Source organism: Trichechus manatus, unplaced genomic scaffold (genome assembly GCF_000243295.1).
Source record: "Trichechus manatus latirostris isolate Lorelei unplaced genomic scaffold, TriManLat1.0 scaffold00023, whole genome shotgun sequence".
In the NCBI taxonomy this organism is placed as follows: Eukaryota; Metazoa; Chordata; class Mammalia; order Sirenia; family Trichechidae; genus Trichechus; species Trichechus manatus.
In genome coordinates this window covers 15,825,807-15,849,738 of record NW_004443959.1, presented here as the reverse complement: position 1 = coordinate 15,849,738, position 23,932 = coordinate 15,825,807, and positions in this window count along the sequence as shown.

Here is a 23,932-nt window from a genome sequence, read left to right as displayed (position 1 = left end):
CACAGGTTTTGGAAACTTAAAGACATGGATTGGCCTTTGGGATTTGCCTCTTAGAGCTGTGCCCCTGTAGTTGGCATTGTAAATGTCCCTCCAGAATTAATTCCAGTGTTTTTCCATTGATAAGCATTCAGACAGTTGGCTAGATTGATCCCATCTTCAAGGGTGGCCTGTTTTGTCTTAAGACAATCATGGTAATCCGATGCCTTATGTGGGTGATTGATTCAGGAACTGAGGACTGAACTAATTACAAGACATTCCTCTAGCCACAAGATTTGGTTTAGAATTAGGTACATATAAGAGGAATAAATAATTCTTTCAAGAATTATTCTGGCCAATAAAACCCAAGGGGATAGGAAGCTTGTTGAGAGACTCTAGGGAAGTTCTCCTTGCTGTTTTCCAAAGGGAAACCAGCCTCTTCTTCCTCTGGTTGCTATTGTTCCTGGAAACAAAAACCCAGAACTTCTGCAGCTTGAGGAGGGAGCTAACACATAGAGGAGGATAGAGCTGATATTTGCGGAAAGAAAGCACTGGAACCATAAGGTTACACCAACCACAAGTCTGGGCCATTGCTGGACTTCCTCTTCCCACATGCTTAAGCCTTTTTTTTTTTTTAATACTGCAACCAAAATAATCCTAACAGATTTAATGATCTAGGCATAATCAACCCCTCTGAATCTTGGTTTCCTGAGTAGGTGAACTGCCCAAGATAGAGCCTAAAGCATAACTAAAAACAAAACAAACAAACAAAAAACCCAGCAGTCGAGTCAGTTCCTACTCATGCTGACTGCATGTGTGTCAGAGTGGAACTGTGCTCCATTGACTTTTCAGTGGCAGAGTTTTCAGAAGTAGATTGCTAAGTCTTCCTTCCAAAGTGCCCCTGGGTGGACTTGAACATCCATCCTTTTGGTTAGCAGCCAGGCGTTAGTCGTTTGCACCACCCAGGGACTCTCTGTGGTGTGTGTTTTGGGATCTGATTTGATTTCCTAAAATTTAGTTTACATTTATCTTTGAAAGACACGTTAATTGCACAAAATACATACTTACATCACATGGTCATTTTCAAAAGATACGGGAAAAATTTCTTGTTAATCAGGGATAATGTTATTGATAATACACTTGTCAGGTAACATTGTATTAGCTTCCTACAGCTGCCATAACAAAGTTACCAGAAACTGGGTAGCTTAAAGGATGCCTGGTGGTGCAGTAGTTAAAATGTTTGGCTGCTAACGAAAAGGTCAGCAGTTCAAACCCATCAGCTGCTCTCAGGAGAAAGATGTGTCAGTGAGTTTGGTTTGGTTTGGTTAGGGTAGCTTAAAACAACAGGTATTTATTCTCTTACAGTTCTGGAGGCTAGAAGTCAGCAGTTAAAGTGTCATCGGGGTTGATTCCTTCTGGAGGTCTCTGAGGGAGAGTCTGTTCCATGCCTCTCTTCTAGCTTCCGGTGGTTCCTGGTAATCTTTGGTGTTTCCTGGCTTGCAGACCATTACTGTCTCTGCCTCTGTCATCACATGGTGTCCTTCCTGTGTGTCTCTTCTCGTCTTGTAAGGACACCAGTCATATTGGATTAGGGCCTATGCTACCCCTGTGCTACCTCATGTTAACAATTACATCTGAAAAGATGCTTTTTCCAAGTAAGCTCACATTGACAGCTACCAGCGGTTAGGACTTGAACATACCTTTTTGAGGGACATAAATCAACGCATAACAGAGAGTGAGCAAGGGATAGTCTGGTAAAGTAAGCACTTCAGCACAGTTGGAGCACTAATATGTCAGAGTTTCTCTCCGTTTTGGATGTTTGAAGAATTACAGAATCAAGTGGCAAATTTGTTTGTAACATTTATTCTAATTTTAGGACTTTGGCTCATTCAATCCCATTCAAAGAGATTTAGTTACAACAGGGAAGGGCACTGTTGTCTGATCACTGATGCCTGGCTGGGTTTGTAATTCCACTCAGCAACGTGACCTGTGGTGGTTCCTGGAAGCCTTGTTAACTACAGTATTTGGCAATAATATAAGAACAGCTAAGATTCGGTGATGGAAGTGTTAAGACCTCTGCTTGTCTGAGCCTGCCTTTGCTTCCTCTGTGTGTGTGTGTGCGCGTGCGTGCTTGGCGGTATTATCTATGCTAAGATGGTCTTCCAAGACCTTCTCATTTCCCATACCAAGTACCTTCACGTTATTGATTGCCCTGCATCGACACGCTGATACTCACCAGTAGTTCCTAGGCAAGACCCAAGACAGTGCCCTGAGCTTCCTTTTCCTCTTCTTCTGAGCAAGATTTGTCCGTACATTGTCTCCTTGTAATAGGTTTCTTCTCTTGGCTTTGGGAAGCAAATCTGAAGTGCTAATTCTCATTAAGGCATACGTGACTAACACTTGGTAAATTTATTTCCCTTTCCAGGAGGCATTTACTTTTGAACAAGATACAGTACTTTAACATTCCAAGAATTCATTTTGGACTATGAAATTGCTTATGCCTTTAGTGGATATTTGTCAGCAGGTTGCTTACTTACTATACCTTGAATGACAATATATAGGTCTGTACTCTTCCCATGTTTTATTCTGGATCTTCTCTGACCCAGCACAGACCTTCAGTCAAGAATTTGGGTTCAATTAGTAAATCTGGGACTCCAAGAAATACTATGAAGGAGCAGGAAAGTGATGCAGAAAAGGAGGGGAGTCAATAAAAGGTACATTAATGAGAAGGTTATTTCTGTGGGCAACAGGGTCTAAATCTCACTGAGAAGCTCTGAGATAATGTGGGGAATAGGCCTTAGAGTCAACCTGTTGAGGTGCAAAGTTGCTGGATGTTGATTAACCAACTTCTCCCATCCATTAATTGAGGGTTGCTCTGGGGATATTATTATTTGCTCAGAAGATTTTCACTGGCCAATTTTTTAAGAAGTAGATTGCCAGGTACTTCCAGTCTGTCTTAGTCTGGAAGCACCGCTGAAATCTGTCCACCATGGGCCACCCTGCCGATATTTGAAATACTGGTGGCGTAGCTTACAGCATCACAGCAACATGCAAGCCGCCACAGTACTACAAATTGATAGACAAGTGGACTATATGAAGAAGAATGTGGCGTCAGGATTCGAGACAGACTTGTTAACAACCTGTTTATATGCAGATGACACAACCATGCTTGCTGCTACCTGGCCAACCAACTGGAAGAGATCCATGTTTGTGCCAATGCCAAAGGCGATCCAACAAAATGCAGGAATTATTGAACAATATCATTAATATCACAAGCAAGTAAAATTTTGCTGAGGAAAATTCAAAAGCCGTTGTAGTATTACCTTGACAGGGAAATGCCAGAAATTCAAGCCAATTCAGAAGAAGACATGGAACAAGGGTTATCATTGCTGTGTCAGATGGATCCTGGCTGAAAGCAGAGACTACCAGAAAGATGTTTACCTGTGTTTTATTGACTATGCCAAGACATTTGACTGTGTGGATCATAACAAGTTATGGATGACCTTATGAAGAATGGGAATTCCAGAACACTTACCTGTGCTCATGAGGAACCTATACATAAGCCATGAGGTAGTCATTCGAACAGAATAAGGGGATACTGTGTGGTGTAAAGTCAGGAAAGATGTGCATCAAGGTTGTATCCTTTCATCATACTTACTCAATCTGTATGCTGAACAAATAATACTAGAATAATAAGAGAAACTGGGCTATATGAAGAACGTGGCATCAAGATTGGAGGAAGACTCATCAACAACCTGCAATATGCAGATTGCACAACCTTCCTTGCTGAAAGTGAAGAGGACTTGAAGCACTTACTGATAAAGATCAAAGACTACAGCTTTCAGTATGGATTACATCTCAACATAAAGAAAACAAAAATCTTCACAACTGGACCAATAAACAACATCATAATAAATGGAGAAAATACCGAAGGTGTCAAGAATTACATTTTATTTGGATCCACAGTCAATGTCCATGGAAGCAGCAGTCAAGAAATCAAACAATGTATTGCAGTGGGCAAATCTGCTGCAAAAGACCTCTTTAAAGCGTTAAAAAGCAAAGATGTCACTTTGAAGATTAAGGTGCGCCTGATCCAAACCATGGTATTTTTAATTGCCTCATATGCGTGTGAAAGCTGGGCAATGAATAAGGAAGACTGAAGAAGAATTGATGCCTTTGAATTATGGTGTTGGTGAAAAATACTGCATATGCCATGGACAGCCAGAAGAATGAAAAAATCTGTCTTGGAAGAAGTACAGCCAGAATGCTCCTTAGAAGTGAGGATGGGGAGACTTCATCTCATATACTTTGGACATGTTATCAGGAGGGACCAGTTCCTAGGGAAGACCATCATGCTTGGTAAAGAAGAGGGTCAGTGAAAAAGAGGAAGACCCTCTGTGAGATGGATTGACACAGTGGCTGAAACAATGGGCTCAAACACAGCAATGATTGTGAGGATGGCGCAGGACCAGTCAGTGGTTTGTTCTTTTGTACCCAGGGTCACTATGAGTTGGAAGGGACTTGACAGCACCTAACAACAGCAGCAACTGGGGATGTTAATTTCTTGGCACTTCTGACCTTCTCCTCTGACTGGAAGAACATTCTTTAATCTCATTAAGAGAAAGGCAAGAATTCATGGCACCATGGGAGCTGTCTGCAGGTGACCTTCAGGTATGTCTTGGGAACAAGGGCAGAATACAGAGAGTATCCCTTAAACCTTTTTTCCACAAAGGGTCATCTAGGCATGTTTCTTTCTTGTACATCTTTTTCCTTTCATGGTTGACTTTGATATATCTTAATGTGATTTGACCGAAATACCAATTTCCCTTTATCCTTGTATGTGTGTGTAGGAGGTGGGTATGTTATGCAGAGAATAAAGTGTTATTTGTTCTGTAGCTTGTATCCTAGAAAAAATAGAACTCACATTTATCAAATTCCTACTGCTCCCAGGTACTTGGTACTTTATACACATGATCCATGCAATCCTCCAAATAAGCTTATAAGGCAAATGTATGAGAAAATTGGAACTCAGAACTTATGTGCGTTCCTCAAGGGTGCAAAACAGAAACATGATAGAGTGGTAATTAGAACCCAGGTTCTATATCACTCCAAAGTCCACGCTCTTTCTAGTATCCAAGGTTGCCAATCCCTGAGGACATGCCAGACTGGCTTGAAGAAAGGAAGTAGCTCTCAGCTATTTCTGACAGTATCAAACCAAATCAGATTGATTTAAAATCTGTCCCTCATCTCCACATTTTGTGGAAAATTGGATATCAAATGTACACATTATTGAGTTTCATGTTCTGAATGTTTAATTCTTCTCCAAGTGTCATGTAATTATCCATTTGTTACATAAATTGTTTTCATTACTTACATAAATTGTTTTCATTAGTGACTCTAAATGGGTGAGTGGCATTACATGTAATAAATACAAATCATGCCGCAGTAGAAAAATTCTGTAAGAATACAGGTAGCTGGCAGTCCCAGAGCTGAGCGTTGGGTTTTTAATAAAGCTGCTTACTAGCTCCCCAATGGCTAACACCTGCAAAATATCCATGGAGGGGGACAGAGGGCTCTGTCCTCCTGGTTGGCCAAATGGCATTCTGTGATGATAGGAGACGGGGGGAATACATCCAGTGCATTGAGTGTAACATAATCAGCACTCCTGCCCCCAGTAAGTCTAGTAACCCTAAGAAAAACTATTCTTTTCTAGCACTAAGTCACATTATGTTATCTACATTTCATTTAATCCCTGTGATTGAACCATAAGGCATGGTTGAGTGAGGCATAGAGTTTCCTAGTAACTTAAGATGCAGAAGCAGTAGGTGGTGGAGCCCAGATTCAAATAAAGGTCTGACACCGAAGCTAATACTCAATGCAGTGGAATTATGTTCTAATAAAAGGGAGTTTTCCGTTCATTACTGACAATTTGATCCTGCACGTAAGATATAGAAGATGATACATACAACTAACTGAAAATTTGGTGGTTCGAACTCACCCAGTGGCTCTGCAGAAGAAAGACCTGGTGATCTGCTCCCATAAAGATTACAGCCTAGAAAACCCTATTTTGCAATTCTACTCTGTCACATAGGGTTGCTATGAGTTGGAATAGACTTGACAGGACCCAACAAAAACATTTAATTAAACAACACCCTACTCTGACACTAGGATAACTTCTGTGATGATTTTGCTCCACTATCTTCCATGATTTAACAGTAAAAGCATGGAATATGTTTGGAAAAATGACTGATACTAACAATAATTATTACTGTAAGCCTGCAATTTGTGCAAGGCTATCCTGAGAACTCTGGCACAGAGGGAAAAAGAAGAACAATGCCTCATTAATAGGTCAGGCTTCTGCAACTTTATTTGCTTGAAATGCAGTTGTAAAGAGTAAAGAAGCCTTTGCTTCATTGGAGGATTCTTTGGGTTGAGTGACTTTTAAGGTCCCATCAGGGACAATCAGTACAAGTCCCAGATTTCTGCACGTTCCTGGAAAGGGCTCTATCTCACTTTTCTCTCTGATCCTGAAGACTTGCCATCATTGTCTGTGTGGGGACCGTTGGATTATCTTAGGCCTTTGATCTCTTTTAATTTGCTGCCATGAAAAACTGTACACTACCAGCTCACTCTCATTCCATGAATTTTAATCCCCTTTCCTGACCAGGGCTCAGTGCTTCATGGGCATGATTCATGGATGTGAGACTTGTGCTGTCCTAAATTAGGGCCCTACACACAGAAGGACCTCATGCATGGCTTAATGCTCTGAGGTAAACATCTTGAAATTCTTTATACCCCTTTTTTTTTTTTTAAAAAAAAAAAAAGGGACTTGCATTTTGGGTTTGCACTATAACTTATGTAGCCAGTTTTTTCCTGACCTTGCATTCTAACGTCTCTCCAACACCTAAAGTCCCTCCGGTGTGCCCTCTGGAACTCGTAATCATTTGCAAAGTCTTCTTTCCTTTCAGCCTCTTCTCTGAATGCTTTGTCTACCTTCTGATACATTAAACCTCCTCCTTGAGGTCTCTGCTTGCCCTCCAGTCCTTGAGGTGTTGGCTGTTTCCTCTCCCACACCACACCGGCCAGGACGTGGGGTCTGTATCGTCCTTGCTCCGCATTGCCACTTGGAGACTATTTTCCACCTGTACTTTCTAAAACCCCAGGTTTGAATCTCTTGTCATCAATACTTTACTGACAAGTCATCTACAGACCCCTGAGTTTACTTACTCCACTCCCTTCTCAATTTCTTAACCACTAGTTCACCGTCACTCTCTTTAATAGCTCTCTTGCATGAAATCTTGGTGATTTAAAAATCCTTACCAAAGATTCTTCCAGTGCTCTGGGCTCTTTGATTCTTGACCTTTTTGCCTTCAGTAATCTTGTCCTCCAACTCATTTTAACCACTTACTGTCAAGGTCATACTGTGCCATTACTAGTAATTGCAACACCTCCATAATCTCAATTTCAACCATTTCATTTTCTGATATGAGCTCCTGTCTATCCAACTCAATCCTTCTAGTACCCTGACTTCAGAAGTGCTTCAATTTACAATTTTAATCACTGTTTCTTATATATAATTTTATAGTATTGTATTACATTAATTCCATTCCATTACACATAGCTCCCTTGCCCTTCTGTTACTTGGTTGGAAAAGTAGCATACTCTCTTGCCTGCTCATACTTGCATCCAAGCAGCTAAATGTGGCAATAGAAAAGCAAAAACTTTAAAATAATTATGACTAACCTCAAGTCGGTTCCTTAATGCTGCCTGGTAAAGTACTCTGTATTACTTTAAAAAAAAAAAACAAACCTGTTGCTGTCGAGTAGATTCAGACTCATAGCGACCCTGTAGGACAGGGTAGAACTGCCCCATAGAGTTTCCAGGGAGCAGCTGGTGGATTCAAACTGCCAACCTTTTGGTTTGCAGCTGAGCTCTTAACCACTGCACCTCTATATTACTTTAGTGCATTTAATTTTCTTTTCTCCTGTTTGTTTTTTTCATACCCATTTCTCTCTCAAATTCCAGTTTCCTTACTGTCAGGTGATGGCCATGGTTTCTATTTCACTGAAAAGATGGTAGCAAAAGAAGAGAACTTTCTCAGTCTTCCACCCACCACAGTCAGTGTCCACATTCTCTGTCTTCCCTCAGGTAACAATAAATGGACTCTGCTCTTAACTAAGACCAACCTCTCCACTTAGGCACTGCATCCCATTCCTTCTTGTCTATTCACAGACAATGGGTTAGCAGTTTTTTTCTTCTTTCCTTTGCATCATCAATGTTTCCCTCTTCACAGGGTCTTTTATCTCAGCATACAAACATATTACAGATATTATTTTTCTCATCTTTAAACATCTGTCTTGAGATAACTTTCCACTCCAACCACAACCACGTTACTTTCCTTCCTTTTATAACAGTACTTAATAAAATAGTTAACCTACCTGCACTGTCCCCAAAGTCTCCTTGAATTCTGTCTTGAACTCACTTGGCATGAGTCCTCTGAACCTGTGTATGTCTAGGTCACTAATGATCGTCATGCTACTAATTTTGGGGTCAATTTTCAGTCCTCGTCTTAGGTAATTCTTTCTTCTTCCTTGAAAGAGTTTCTTCACCTGACTTTCAGGAGGTCATACTCTCCTGGTTCTCTTTCAGTCTCACTGCCTGTTCCTTCTCAGACTTGGCTGGTTCTCATCAGCCTGAATTCTAAATGTTGGAGTGCCCCAGGGCTCAACCTACGGTAATCTCTGCCTTTGTAAGCTCAACAATATCCTAGCTTTATGAACCATTTTTGCTGGTAACTCCCAAGCTTTTTTTTCACTCCAGGCCAGGTATATTTCCTGGAATCTTAAATCACACATACAACTGCTTATTTGCTTCACTTTGATAGCTAATGGACATCTTAAGTCTCTTCCACCTGTATCAAAGTAAATAACAACTCAGTTTGTCCAGCTGCTCATGCCAAAATCTTGTAAACATCTTTGTTTCCTATTTTTCTCTCATCCCATATTCAGTATGTCAGCAAACCCTACTGGCTGTGTCTTCAAAGTATAGACAGAATCTAACAACCTCTCTTTATCTTTATTGCTACCACTGAGATACAGTCCACATCCTTTCGCTCCTGGATGACTGCCGTACCTCCAAATTGGTTTCCCTACTCTTATCCTTTACTTCTGTCTGTTTTCAACCTCCCAGCCAGTGGAATACGTCTAAAACATTGATCATAGAACGTCACTCCTCTGCTCAAAGGCGTTTACTAACTTTATCTCACTCTAAGTCAAAGTTGTTAGAATGACTTACAAGACCTTTGCCTTGGACGCTTCTTTCCATCTCTGACCTGATCTCGTGCTAGCTCACTCTCTAGAAGCCATCCTGACTTCCCTCCTTTTCTTGAATACGTTAGGTATGCTTTTCAGAGTCTTTGCACTTGTTCCCTACATTCTTCCTATGGACATCTCTATGGCTTTTTCCCTCACTTCATTTAGGTCTTTGCTTGAATATCACTGTCTGTTTCTGTGGCTAACATTTCATATTCCTCATCCTTACTTTATTTTTCGTCATTGCACTTGTCCTATCTAAAACACTATATATTTCATTAATTCATTTATTTTGTTTTTGTTGTTTTTCCCTCCCCAGAATGTGAGCCCCATAAAGGCAGGGTTTTTTGTATATTTTCTTTACTTTTTATCCTTAGTGTCTATAATAACACGTGGTCTGTAGTAGATACTCAAACAATACTTGTTAAATAAATAAATAAATACAAGGCAGAAAAGGCCCTTGAACATGCAAAATCAATGCTAAATCCATGTGCTAAAATTTATGTGTTTAACATAGAAAAACTACTTTTGGCCAATTGCTGTAAATTAAAGTTATTTAGATTTCAACAAAAAAGCTTGAGCTTGATTAATTAATTTCCTAGGCTGCAAGAACTAGAAGCAAATTGAAAGTGAGAGGTGAGTGGGCAAAAGGAGACTGGCAGACTCCGTAGTCAACACTGATGACCTGCTGATAGCCTAGCAGACAGCATGGCGCCACGATGTTCCAAAAACACGTAACAACTAAGAGATACCACATTCATAAAAAAAGTCAGACTACTCTGAGGTCGCCATGCTGTGAGGAAGCTGAGGCCAAACTGAAAGGCCATATATAGGGGCTCTGGTCAACAGTGCAACTGAGGTTCCTGCCGACCACCAGTATTAACTGCCAGATGTGTGAGTGAAAATTCTTCTAGATAATTCCCGCCCCTGGTTATTGAGTCACATCTAAGCTTTGAGTCTTCCCAGATGAAGTTCTGGAAAGACATTATAGAACAGAGGAAAGCCATGCTCCTATGTCTTCTAATTTCTGACCCACAAGATCCATAAATACAATGAAATTGTTGTTTGAAGCAATTTATTTTTTGGAGTAATCTGTTACGCAACATTAATAACCGCGTTATGTGGGATGGAGATGTAGAGGATTAAGCTAAAGAAATGTTCTTATGAGGGGTCCTGGATGCCAAGATAAGGAATTTGAAATTTATTCTGTAGGCTAGGGGTTGGCAAGTGTTTTCTGTTAAGGGCCAGAGAGTAAATATTTTAGGCTTTGTGAGCCATACAGGCCCTGTTGCATCTTCTTTTTCAATTTTTTTTTTTTTTTTAAACAACTCTATAAAAATGTAAAAACCATTTTTAGCCCAAGGACAATATAAAAATAGGCTGCTGATTGGATTTGGCCTGCAGGAAGTAGTTTGCAACCCTGCTACAGGCAGTGCGGAGCCAAAGGGTATTTAAATGGAAGAGTAAACTAATTGGATTTTAAGTATAACATCAAACACTGTTGAAGTGCTAATTCCAGATGTTATAAGAGAAACATAGCAATATATCATGTATGTTTTAAAACTCAAGGGCTAGATACAAATTGATATTTGCTGTGTTCAGAGCTAATGCATAATTGCATACTAAAAAGCATATGAAAGATTTTATATGAGAACAGCAATTTCTTACGTCGGTAGGACTCTGGGCCATTCATTGTGAAGACTTTGAAATCCTATTGTGTGAATAACTGATATGTTTATAATTATTTCTAAAATGTCCTTTATTAAAAGTTTTATTTGAAGTTAAAATATCTCAGATGTCATTCTCTTTTTGCCCTAGGACATTCTTATAATTGAGATGTGTTGTCTCTCAGTTTTTTTTTTTTTTCACTGAAATATTTTGAAATAAATAACAATCCAAACAGCTTTATGTCATGCCATCTGTGCAAGATAAAAGTTTGTAAGGAGTTACTAGCTACATAGTGGGATAGTGTTTAGAGTCTCTGTCTGAACTTTATGGAAATTGAATGCTGCTTCACAGTATTAAACAATATCACACATTTTAGTTTTCTTTAAATAACCAAAGAGATAAGTTTAAATTATGATCTAACTGCTTGTTGATTGGAGGTACATTCCAAGGCTTCCAAAATGTATCTAATGAAGCAATTCTTTGTGTATTCATTTTTATTCTGCAAAAGAGTTCTTGCTTTGTAAGCATTTAATCCATATAATTTTGCTACAGGTCAACTGAGAAAATGTATAATTCATTACATTCAAAAGTCAGAAAAGAATTTCAGGCCAAACAGACATTATGTGGAAATGAGTCAAAGATAGACTTAAAAATATTGTATATTAAACCTTGGGCAAGCTATGTAATCTCATTGCTTTATCTGTAAGATGAAAATGAATGAATGAATGAACAAATGAGTGAATAAACAGTTAATGGGTTCCAGATAGGTTAAGTGCTAAGCTTTTCCATGTTAACATCATTGTATTTCCTCTTTACAATAGCTTTGTGAAACAGTGTTATTTATGTTTTGTTCCTGATAAGTGGAATATCATCTTTGTGAAATTGTGAACTATAAGGTATAAATAAGTGAAAGCACGTTGAGGAATAGCAAGAAAAATATCCTCTACAATTATATGAAAAGAAATAGTTGTTAATTTCTTATAAAAGTTAAATTTCTTTTGGCCAGGTCAGTTAAAATAATACTTTTCTGGGACAAATTTTCTAGTTATAAGTTTCTTTAAGCACCTTCTTTTGAATTGAGATTTAGCCAAGAAGATCCCACTTCTCATATGATATTTTACTGGTGAGTGCAAAACCATATTAGTTTCTGAGTATTTGGATTTGCTTTGTTTTTTCTTTTATTTACACAGTTTCTTTTGACTTTTCTGTCAGAACCATAGACTATTTTTTCATGCTTGTTTTTATTTTGTTTTGTTTTTCTTATACTGGCTTCTGCAAAGCCCATTGCCATTGAGTTGATTCCAATTCATAGCGAGCTTTTGCTAAATGGCGATTGCCCTAAGCCTTCTATCCTTCTATTTTTGGGTGGAGGTAGTATCTGTTTAAGGAATCCTGGTGGAGCAGTGTTTAAGCACTCACTAGTAACCGAAAAATTGGCAGTTCAAACCCACAAGCCACTCCATGGGAGAAAGATGTGGCAGTTTGTTTCTGTAAAGATTTGCAGCCTTAGAAGCCCTATGGGGCAGTTCTACTCTGTCCTGTAGGGTTGCTATGAGTCAGAATGGACACGACAGCAATGGGTTATGGGTACAGTATCTGCTTAAGGAGACCTTATGGTGCAGTGGTTAAGTGCTTGGCTGCTAACCCAATGGCTGGCGGTTCTAACTCACCAGCGTGGCTCCACGGGAGAAAAGACAAGACAATCTGCTCCAGTAAAGATTACAGCCTAGATAACACTACACGGCAGTTCTGCTCTGTCACATGGGGTCACTAGGAGTCAGAATCAACTCAACGGCACACAACCAAAAACAGTATGTTTTGCTGTTTGGAGTATAGGCTCATATTCTAGAGCATAGTACAAAAACATGGCTTTAACATAGTCTTCAGCTAATAGGTGTGCCATTGCACAAAACCATTTTTGAGTGCACTCTTTACAGCTTCTTGCAATTTCATGATCTTATGGCAAAAGCTGAATGAAATATCCTTAGACTATGGCCTATTTGGAAACTTGTCTTGAGATATCTGGGTCATTTATGATATCTGGGTCATTCAGAACTATCTACATACAGCTAAAGATTTGAGACACTCTTTTTTTTAGCCATGATGAAAGTCAGCCATGTTCCTTTTGTAACGCTCTGCTCCAATGCTCTGCTCCCTTTTCTCCCTCCCTCAACCCTTGCAACGTCTCCAAAATGATGTGATATCCTACTGTGTCCTGTAAAAGCCAAACCAAACCAAATCTGTTGCCATTGAGTAGATTCCAACTCATAATGACCCTGTAGGACAGAGTTAGAACTGCCCTGTAGGGTTTCCAGGGAGCGGCTGGTGTATTCGAACTGCTGACCTTTTGGTTAGCCTCCGAGCTTCTAACCACTCAGTCACCAGGGTTCGCTGTCTCCTGTTAGCACTATCATTTTGTCTTCACACTTGGGCTTCTTTAGTGTCTTTGGTTTTTTCATAAGGCTACCCTCATAGAATTCAGTAACTGAACCAACAGATAGAATCAGGCTTGTACCTTCAATTATTTATAACTCCTATTCATTCATTTTCTCTCTCTCCTCTTGAAAATGAATCATACAGTTAAAAGACTCAAGAGGATCTTGACAGGTGGTATCATATAATGGCTAAACACATCAACTTTGAAATCACTTGCCTGGGTTCAAATCCCAGCTTTGCCAATTATTAGCCCATGGCATTGAGCAAGTTATTTAGCCCTTCACAGAGGCTAAATTTCTGCACCTGTAAAATGGGGATGTTAATAATGGCCCTTAACCTCAGAGTGCTAATTTTAGCGTTAAATGAATCAAAATATATTAAGCCCTTAGAGCAGTTCCTGGCACATACTAAGTGCTATGCAGGCCTTTGCTATCTTTGTTGAAGTTTTACAAAGGATTCCAGTAAGTGGCATTTATTGTACTGGGAGGCTTCATGGCTAACATTTCTGGATCCATCAGAGGAGAGACAGCATGCAAGTGGCCATTAGATGCTTTGAAAATTGTAGAAAATTTACTGTATTGATTAGACATTTGATGAATATTTGGATTATAAATCTGTATATCCATAAGCACATTCCAAAGAGATAAACAGTTATCAATATTATTCAGGAACACAAAATAACCAACAAAACTGTCTTACATTCTTGGCAGTTACATGCCCTAGGGACCAACTTTTCAAGACCATGATACCAAAGCCAAACCCACTGCTGTCAAGGTGATTCTGACTGTTAGCGACTTTATATTGAGCCCTTGATATCTATTTTGTTTTGCCTGTTTAAAACTGCACTGTTTTATTTAATAACGATTATCATTTTTCACTTGTAAAATGCTTGTAGAGAAAGTTAAGAAGACTCAAGGATAATAATATCTGATTCATTCACCCAAAGTAAAATGAACATTTTTTTATTACTTATAGGATACATCACCCAATTTAGCCCTTAGGTATGTGTTTTTATGTTATATTCCCTCATGTTGTATATAAAAAGTCCAGTCCTGAGAGGTTAGACAGGAAACTTAGGGGACAGTGAGTTTATGTTAATGAGGGAGAAACAATTTGGAAAAGGATATCAAGAATGGTTGCACAACTTGAAAACTGTAATCGATGTTACTGAATTATTCATGTAGAAATTGTTGAATTGGTGTATGTCATGCTACATATATTTAAACAACAACAAATAATTTAAAAAAAAAGTCTGGTCTTAGGAGCTTGTTTGCAAGGTTCTAGCACATACTATTATAGACAACATAGTGCTGGGCTAAGCAGTAACACTCTTGAGCTGTCACAGCCAAAGGAAATAGCCTCCAGTGTGTGTGTGTGTGTGTGTGTGTGTGTGTGTGTTAGAAGATTGAAAATGAGGGAGTGCTGAAGATAGCCAAGAGATAGAGTAAAAAAAGGAAATTCTTTTTAATTTCCGGCCCCAATCACTCTAGTGAGATGTGAGCAGGGAAAAAGTCTACCCCATCCATCAGCTTTTGCAAGAGTGTGCTAGGCAACTCAGAACACAAAGGGGAGAAGACTGATGATATAAAGTACTGAGCATTTATGTTAGTGAGCAGAACTGTTACAGCACACAAGTAAGCTGAGAAGCAGTCCCCAGAGGAGCAGATGAATAGTGGCAGGCGTTTTGCGGAGCATTACTGGAGACAAACAAACCCTCCCTAGCAATTCCATTGACAAAGACTCGGTACATAAAATGAGACTTTTTCCAGAAATAGAAATAGGTTCAGACACAGGATACAGGTTCAGTAAAAACCCTGGAGGTGGTGGTGACGGCAGTGCAGAATCTGAATAACATGAAGAGAAAGGACTTCAGAGAGGACCAGAATGAAGACTGTTATTGTAGTCACGCATGCCAAATTATTTTTTAACGAATTCTTTATTAGGGCTGGAAGTTAATATTACACCCCCACTGAATACAATTTGTCATTTGTTGCATGTAATTATGTTTTAATTAGCCTAGTATGTTTCTTATACCAGACTTATGGGTTTAGTCTTTTTAATCTTTTTGTTGTCTTCATGAAATCCCAATTTACATAGCATCGTTAGGCACCTGAATTGGATAGACCATTCGTATTAGTTATCTATTTCTGTATAATAAATTTCCCCAAAACATAGTGGCTTAAAACAACATAGGTTTACTGGCTCTGTGGCTCTGTGGCTCTGAACTCTGGGCACAGCTAAGCTGGGTCTTCTGCTTCACTGTCTTCCACAAGGCTGCAATCAAGTGGTTTCACCCGAATGCTTGATTAAGGAAAGATCTGCTTCCAAGCTCAGTTGCGAGATGTTATTTCTTTGATGGTTGTTGGACTCAGGGCCTCAGTTCGAGGCTGGCTATTGACAAGAGGTTGTCCTTGATTCCTTGCCACCTGGGACTCTCCAGTATGGCAGGTTGCTTCATCAAAGTACGGAAAAGAGAGAAAGAGAGAGAGAGAGATAGCAAGATGGTAGTCGCAATCTTTTGTGACTTAATCATGGAACTGACATCCCCTCGGTGTTACCATTTTCTACTGGTTAGAAGCAACTATTCAAGGGGAGAGGCTCACACAAGGTTGTGAATACCAGGAAGTAGGGATCATGGGGACCATTTTAGAGGCTGCCAGCCATCCCATTTTTTACTTCATGGTTAAAGAATCATGTGGCAGGGTAGGTAAAAGCAGGAAAGCTGCATCCCTTATAGAGTGATGCTTTCAAGCAAACCTTAACACTTCTAGGTGTGCAGACACTTATTGTACACGTTTTTCGGTTACTGTATTCCAAGCAGGTAGAGGAGCAGTGTAGAAAAAGTGTGACAGTGGTGAGGATTAAATTAAATAATACAAAGTGCTAAACAGGCTGGTGTTCAGTAGGGGCTCCATAAATTATAAGACCCTTCCTTCTTAACTTCTGTAATTGTCATTACAACAGTAACTACCTTGAAAAAGGCCCAGCTCTTAAATGGGCCGCAAAGCCCTCGGTCTTGGTGTCTGCTCTCCTTTCCACCCTCCCTCTGACTCCTAACACCCTCTCTCTCTGTGAGCCAGCCACTCAGGACATTTGTCAGTGTCTAGCATGTGCCATGTGTTTTCTTTCTTCTCAATCAACATTCCTTAATTGCCTGGCAAATCCAACTTACCTTTCAGCCATTAACTTACATTTTACTTCATCCTCAAAGTCTTCTCTGACCTTTCCAAATCTGGGCTCTGTGGGTCCCCTCTATAGATTTCTATTGCATTTTGTACTTAACCTTTATCATGCTGCTGCTGCTGCTGCTGTTGCTAGATCTGCTACTTGTACTGCTACTGATGCTGATGCTGTCGCAACTGATATTGCTTACTACTACAATTACTACTTCAATTACTACTACAATTACTACTTCAATTACTACTACAATTACTACTACAATTACTACTACTATTGCTACTACCGCCTAATATTTCTTGAGCACTAAATAACAGGTGCTATTTTAAGGGATTAGCACAAATCCCTTTTAGTTCAGTTAATCTTCAAATTTAGGAGGTAGGTACTAGTATTATCTTCTTTTTAGAGATGAAGAAAGGAGGCACAGAGAGGTTGAAAAGTCATCCTAGGTCATATAGCTAGTTGTCCTAGGTCATATAGTTAGAGCTTGTTTACTTTTTATATTCTTCACTGGCACGTAGGTTTCAGGAGTTCAGGTGTCTTGCTTACATTGTTTGTTTTGATAGATCCAGAGTCAAACTTGGTACTCAATGAAGACCACATTTGGTGATTATTTGAGTAAATTAGAGTAAGAAAATTAGAGTACCTACTGTAAAAGTGGAAACCCTGGTGGTGTAGTGGTTAAGGGTTTGGCTGCTAACGAAAAGGTCGGCAGTTCAAATCCATGAGCTGCTCCTTAGAAACCCTATGGGGCAGTTCTGCTCTGTCCTGTAGGGTTGCTATGAGTTGGAATCAACCTGACGGCAGTGGGTTACTGTAAAAGTTTTTTTCACTTGGTGTCTCAGTTTTCTTATTTTATAAAAGAGATCAATAACACCATCTCCATAAAATTGTGAAAACTATTAAACGAATACCGTGCATGCAGACCTAGCACGTAGTAAATGCTCAGTTAATGCTGTAATCATTATACAAATTGAAGAACTGGACTGACAGCAAACTCTGCAACTTAGAGAAGACTGAGTTGCAAGAAGTTCATAAAAGTGTAGTAACGTTCTGACTAAAGAGAAATATACATGGGTGGGCACAGATCCATGTATTTTCTAACTTACTGAGTTTATCACTTAATGGTATGTTATTTCTTCCTTAGATGAGATAACATTAAATGTTAGACTGATGTGAAAAAGCTCACAAATGATATCTAATCCAGCTGACTATAAAATTAAGTCTTGCTCTGATGACGGGAGAAAAAGGAGATTGCAGAAGTGTGGGGTGTGGTAGAAATTGTGCAGTTTTTATGTAGAAAAATGAAATGATGTGTATGGGGCTGGTGGTGGTAGTGGGAATTGACTCTTCACTCCAGGTTCCTCCCCTACTAGCCTAGGGACTTCCAAAAGCCTCCCTTGAGTTAACAGCATTTGCAGAACTAGGTTTTTCACTTTGAATGTATAAGTGATGTACTGGTTGCCTTTTTCTCTTCATTACGTGATACTTACCTTGAACAATTAATATTAGGTCACCAGGAAATATTTCTGATTCTCAGCTTGTCTTTCTGGCTTCACAGCAAACCTTATAAATGACTGAAGTTCCCCAAAATTCAAGTTATGGGTAGTTGAATCATGTTTCTCTGTAGCTACCCTTTAGACTGTTAGAATTGGTCTTCTGATCTTGTCCTCTCATGCTTTACTTTGCTCACCTTGCAATCAGTGAAGTAGAACATTGTCAAACAGTACTTGGAGATTGCAGTGTTTTTATTCTTTGTAGCAAGAATGACTTCAAAAGACTCCTCTAGGTTATCTCAGCATGACCTCTCCTGCCCAATTGCCTTAATCAAATTTCTTTGCTGAGGGTTCTGCCATTGCCTCCTTTCACATACTTCCCTGCGTTCATCTAGCATCTATTGTTGAACTCACTGGCCTAAAGTTTCTTGGTTGAAGCTTTTGCCTTTTTAATAAAATAATAGAATTGTATTTTCCTTTCTTCAATCTCTCATGAATCTACTGAACTTTTCAAAATGTCAGGAAGAGGGTCATTGGTTAACTTTTTCTCCTTCTTGAACATTCTGATGTTGTTGAAAAAAGTACTTCCCATGAATGAGTCATTAGTCTTGCAAAATTCTATCATGCGATCTCCAGCATCATTTCTGTCACCAAGGCCATTATTATCTAACTACTGATCCTTCTTTTTTGTTTCCAACTTTCACATTCCAATCACCAGTAATTATCTATGCATCTTGATTACATATTTGATCAATTTCAGACTGCAGAAGTTGGTAAAAGTCTTCAATTTCTTCATCTTTGACCTTAGTGTTTGGTGCATAAACAAAAAATATTCATATTAATTGATCTTCCTTGTAGGTGTCTGGATATTATCACTGACAGCATTGTTTTTCAGTATAGATCTTGAAATGTTCTTTTTGACAAGAATGCAATGCCGTTTCCCTTAAATTTGTCATTACCAGCCGGAATAGTAGACCATATGACTGTCTGATTCAAAATGGCCAATGCCAGTCCGTTTCAACTCACTAATGCCTAGGGTAGCTGTATTCAAGCATTCCATTTCATTTTTGATGACTTAACAATTTTCCTTGATTCATTCTTCATACATTACATGTTCTGATTACTAATAGATGTTTGCAGCAGTTTCTACTTATTTTGAGTCATGCCACATCAGCAAATGAAGGTCCCCAAAAGATTGATTCCATCCATGTCATTAAGATCGACTCTACTTTGGGGAGGTAGCTCTTCCCCAGTCACATTTTAAGTGCCTTCCAACCTGAGGGGCTCATCTTCCAGCAGTAGATTGCCAGGTCCTTTTTCCTAGTCTATCTTCGTCTAGAAGCTCCAAAGAAACCTGTTCACCATGGATGACCCTGCTGGTATTTGAATTGTTTCAAGAGGTAGCATATGATCAAGAACCGATGATACTGAAGGAAGAAGTCCAAGTTACATTGAAGGCATTGGTGAAAAATAAAGCTCCAGGAATTGATGGAATACCAACTGAAATGCTTCAACAGATTCAGTGCTGGAAGCGCTCACTTGTCCATGCCAAGAAATTTGGAAAACAGCACCCGCCCAACTGACTGGAAGAGATCCATATTTGTGCCCATTCCAAAGAAAGGTGATCTGATGGAATGCGGAAATTATCAAACAGTATCATTAATGTCACATGCAAGCTAAATTTTGCTGAAGATAATTTACAAACAACTGCAGTTGTGTATCGACAGGGAACTGCCAGAAATTCAAGCCAATTCAGAAGAGGACTTGGAATGAGGAATATCATTGTTGATGTCTGATTAATCTTGGCTGAAAGCAGAGAATACCAGATAGATGTTTACCTGTGTTTTATTGACTGTGCAAAGGCATTCAACTGTGTGGATCATAACAAACTATGGATAACATTACAAAGAATGGGAGTTCCGGAACACTTAATCGTGCTCATGCGGAACCTGCACATAGACTAAGAGGCAGTCACTGGAACAGAGCAAGGGGATGAGAGGTGAGTGATTCTGTGAGGGTGTGGTGAGGTGGGTGCTCCTGTTACTGTGGTTACATCGGTTCAGTGCTTTTTGGAGGCTGTCTCTTTACTCTTGCTGTTACTGCTCACACCTCGGATTTGAAATTGTGACTAGAAGTGAGAGAACTTAAACTCTTCTAATGCTTTTCTCTCTATTAAGGTATAAACTTAACCTGCACTGAAGATTTAAAAAAATTGAATGCTTTACTGGGATTTGCAAATTAATGTATGATTTATTGAATATGTTATTTGATGTAACCGTTTTCACAGTGTTGATGCTACATGACGTAATTTCAACACATACAATTCTGTATTGGCTATATAAACCCAAACCCATTGCCATCAAGTCGATTTCTGTCTCACAGACACCCTATGGGACAGAATATATGGGACAGAATAGAACTGCCTCATAGGGTTTCTGAGACTATAAATCCTTGTGGAAGCAGACTGCCACATCTTTCTCCCGGGGAACAGCTTGTGAGTTCGAACTACTGATCTTTCTGTTAACAGCTGAGTGCTTAACCAGTGTACCACCAGGGCTCCTTGCTGGCTATATAAAACAGGTGAATTTTGGACCCTGAATTAATTGTGAACTTAGCTCTATCCACCTGTCCTATTGTGATTCTGTCGCTATGGTTCGATTTAGGTCTGCATATTACTGTTTGTTTTTTATTTGTATCATCCGAGTTTTGTTTCTCTGATCGCACTTTCATGCTGGCTTTTGAGTGAATCAAATATGTTTTGTATTCCATTTTAATTTATCTCTTTTTTTCCTACTTTTTTTGTGTTTGCTCTAAGAATTATAATATACATCTTTATCACTATCTACTTATACTGTTATTAAGCTACTTTATTTAAAATATAGACAACTTGTTCATTTTTGTTAAATCTATAAGTTTTTTTTCAGTTTACTGTAAATTAACATTTTTTAAATTTACTTTTTTTTCTGCTTCTTGAATGAGAAATACAATTTCTGTTTGTATAGTTGTCATGGATTGAATTGTGTCCCCCAAAAAAATGTGTGTAGCAACTTGGCTAGGTCAAGATTCCCAGTATTGTATGATTGTGTTATCTGATGTGATTTCCTTATGTGTGGTAAACTCTACCACTGTGATGAGATTATACGTGATCTCCTCATGTGTTGTAAATTCTATCACCGTGATGAGGTATACTGATGAGGTTGACAAGATTAGTGTCTTAATGCAATCTCTTTTGAGATATAAAAGAGAGAAGCGAGCAGAGACACATGGGAACCTCATACCGCCAAGAAAGCAGTGCTGGGAGCAGAGCATGTCCTTTGGACCTGAGGTTCCTGTGCAGAGAAGCTCCTAGACCAAAGGAAGACTGATGACATGGACTTCCCTCGAGAGCCAATAGAGAGGCGTTCCCCTGGAGCTGATGCCCTGAATTTGGACTTGTAGCCCACTGGACTGTGAGAGAATAAATTTCTCTTTGTTAAAACCATCCACTTGTGGTATTTCTGTTGGAGCAGCACTAGATGACTAAGACAATAGTGATCTCACATTTGTGACCTCATTCGTTTTCACAGTTGTTCTGAAGATTCTTTAAATTTTTCTAATAGATAATCACATCAGCTGTTTAAATAAAGACAGTTTGATTTCTGTCATTCCAAACATTACTTCTTTTTCTTGCCTTATTTCACTGGCTAGGGACCTCCAGTACATGTGATTGTTTTAATATATGTTAGAATTGGTGCCTTTGAATTATGTGCTGGCAAAGAATATTGAATACACCATGGACTGCCAAAATAATGAACAAGTCTGTCTTGGAAGAACTACTGCCAGAATGCTCCTTAGAAGCAAGGATGGTGAGACTTCGTCTCACATACTTTGGGTATGTTATCAGAAGGGTTAGTTTATGAAGAAAGACAACTTGCTTGGTAAAGTACAGCATCAACAAAAAAGCGGAAGACCCTCAATGAGATAGATTGACACAGTGGCTGCAACAATAGGCTCAAGCATAACAACGATTATGAGGATGGCGCAGGACTGGGCAGTGTTTCATTCTGTTGTACTTAGGGTCACTGTGAGTCAGAACCAACTCGACAGCACCTACTACAACAACAACATGAGTATAAACATTATTAACCCCCAATACAGTATGGTAATTTTTGCTTTAAACAGGAATTTGTCTTCTAAATAAATCATGAGGAAAAAAAAACCAAAACTATAGTCTTTTGTATTTACCTATTTTTAATTCTGGTGCTTTTTATTTCTTCATGTAGATTCACATTACCATCTACTATCATTTCATTTAATCCAGAAGAACTTTTCTTTAGCATTTTTATAGTTTAGGTCTACTGGTAACAAATTCTCTAAAAAAATTTTTTTAACCTGAAATGTGATTTTTTTTCTTCATTTTTCAAAGATATTTTCCACTTGCTATAGATTTCTAGGTTGTGTTTTTAATTTTGTTTCCTTTAAAATTTTTAGAATACAGTTTTACCGTCTTCTGGCTTCCATCATTTCTGATAAGTCAGTTGTCATTTCTATCATTTTCCCTCTATGTAATGAGTTGTTTGTCTCTGGGTACATTGAAGAGTTCCTCCTTAACTTAGGAAATTGGCAAATTTATAATTTAGCAAGATTTATGATAGGACTCATTGTGATTTTCTTCTTATTTGTTCTGCTTAGGGTTCCTTGGCTTTCTTGGATTTATTAGGTGATATTTATCACCGTACTTGGGATTTTTCAGCCATTATTTCTTTAAACATTTTTTTTTTTTTCCTGACACATACTAGCTCTCTCTTCTTCTGGATGAAATTACACAGATGTTAATCGGCTTGGTACCCTCTCATAGTTTATAAGACTAGGCTTACTTTTCTTCAGTCTTGTATCTCACTCTTCTTCAGAGTCCATAATTTCTGTTATCTATCTTCATTTTTTCTGTAATTTCCAATCATCTGCTAAGGTGACCCATTAAAATTTTCAATTTACTGAGCTTTTCACTTTTGGTGTTTACATTTGGCTTCTCCATTTGCTCACTCCTTATTAATATATTTTTCCTTTAAGTCTTTAAACATATTTATAATAGCTGCTCTAAAGTTCTGCTCACTTCAACATCTTGAGCATCTCAGGTTTAGTTTTTATTAACTTCTTTTTTCTCTCAATTTTGGGTCACATTTTCCTATTCCTCTACATACCTGGTGATTTTTTAAAAAAATTGTATCCAGAACATTAAGAATGATACATCAGAGGTGGGACCAGGATGGTGGAGTAGTCAGACGCTTCCTGTGGATCCTGTTACAACAAAGACCCGGAAAAATAAGGGAATCAATTATATATGACAATCTAGGAGTCCTGAACATCAAAGACAAAGTTGAGTAATCAGACTAAGTGGCAGAAGCAGCACGGAGTTGCCAGACCTGACCTAGCCGGCACCCGCAACCTGCATGCTGGATCGGCTGGCGTTTGTGGTGAGGCAAGCAGTGGTGCTCGGGATGTGTTTTCAACATTGGGAGAGACTCAGCAGCGGAGAGTCTGCTCAATCCTCCAGAACCAGTGAGAAGCGGCACTCAATGGAAGAAAGATAAGTACATGTGTCTAACCTACCGCGTGGATTAAAAAAACCCCTTTGGGGAAAGACCTCTCTCCCATTTACCTGTCCTCTCCCAACTCTGCTCTGGGTCTGGTTTGGCTACAGTGATTGCTGCCCCCTCTGGGCTGGAAGTAGGACCCTTCGTACGCCGTGATCTATTCTCCTGGCTTTGGAGAGGGAACAAATTAACAATCAGGAAAAATAATCTGTCAGCTCCACTAATCTGGGAACCCAGGGCAGGCATAGCCCCTTTGCCTAGGCACAGGCATAAGTGGTCCATGGACTTTGAATGC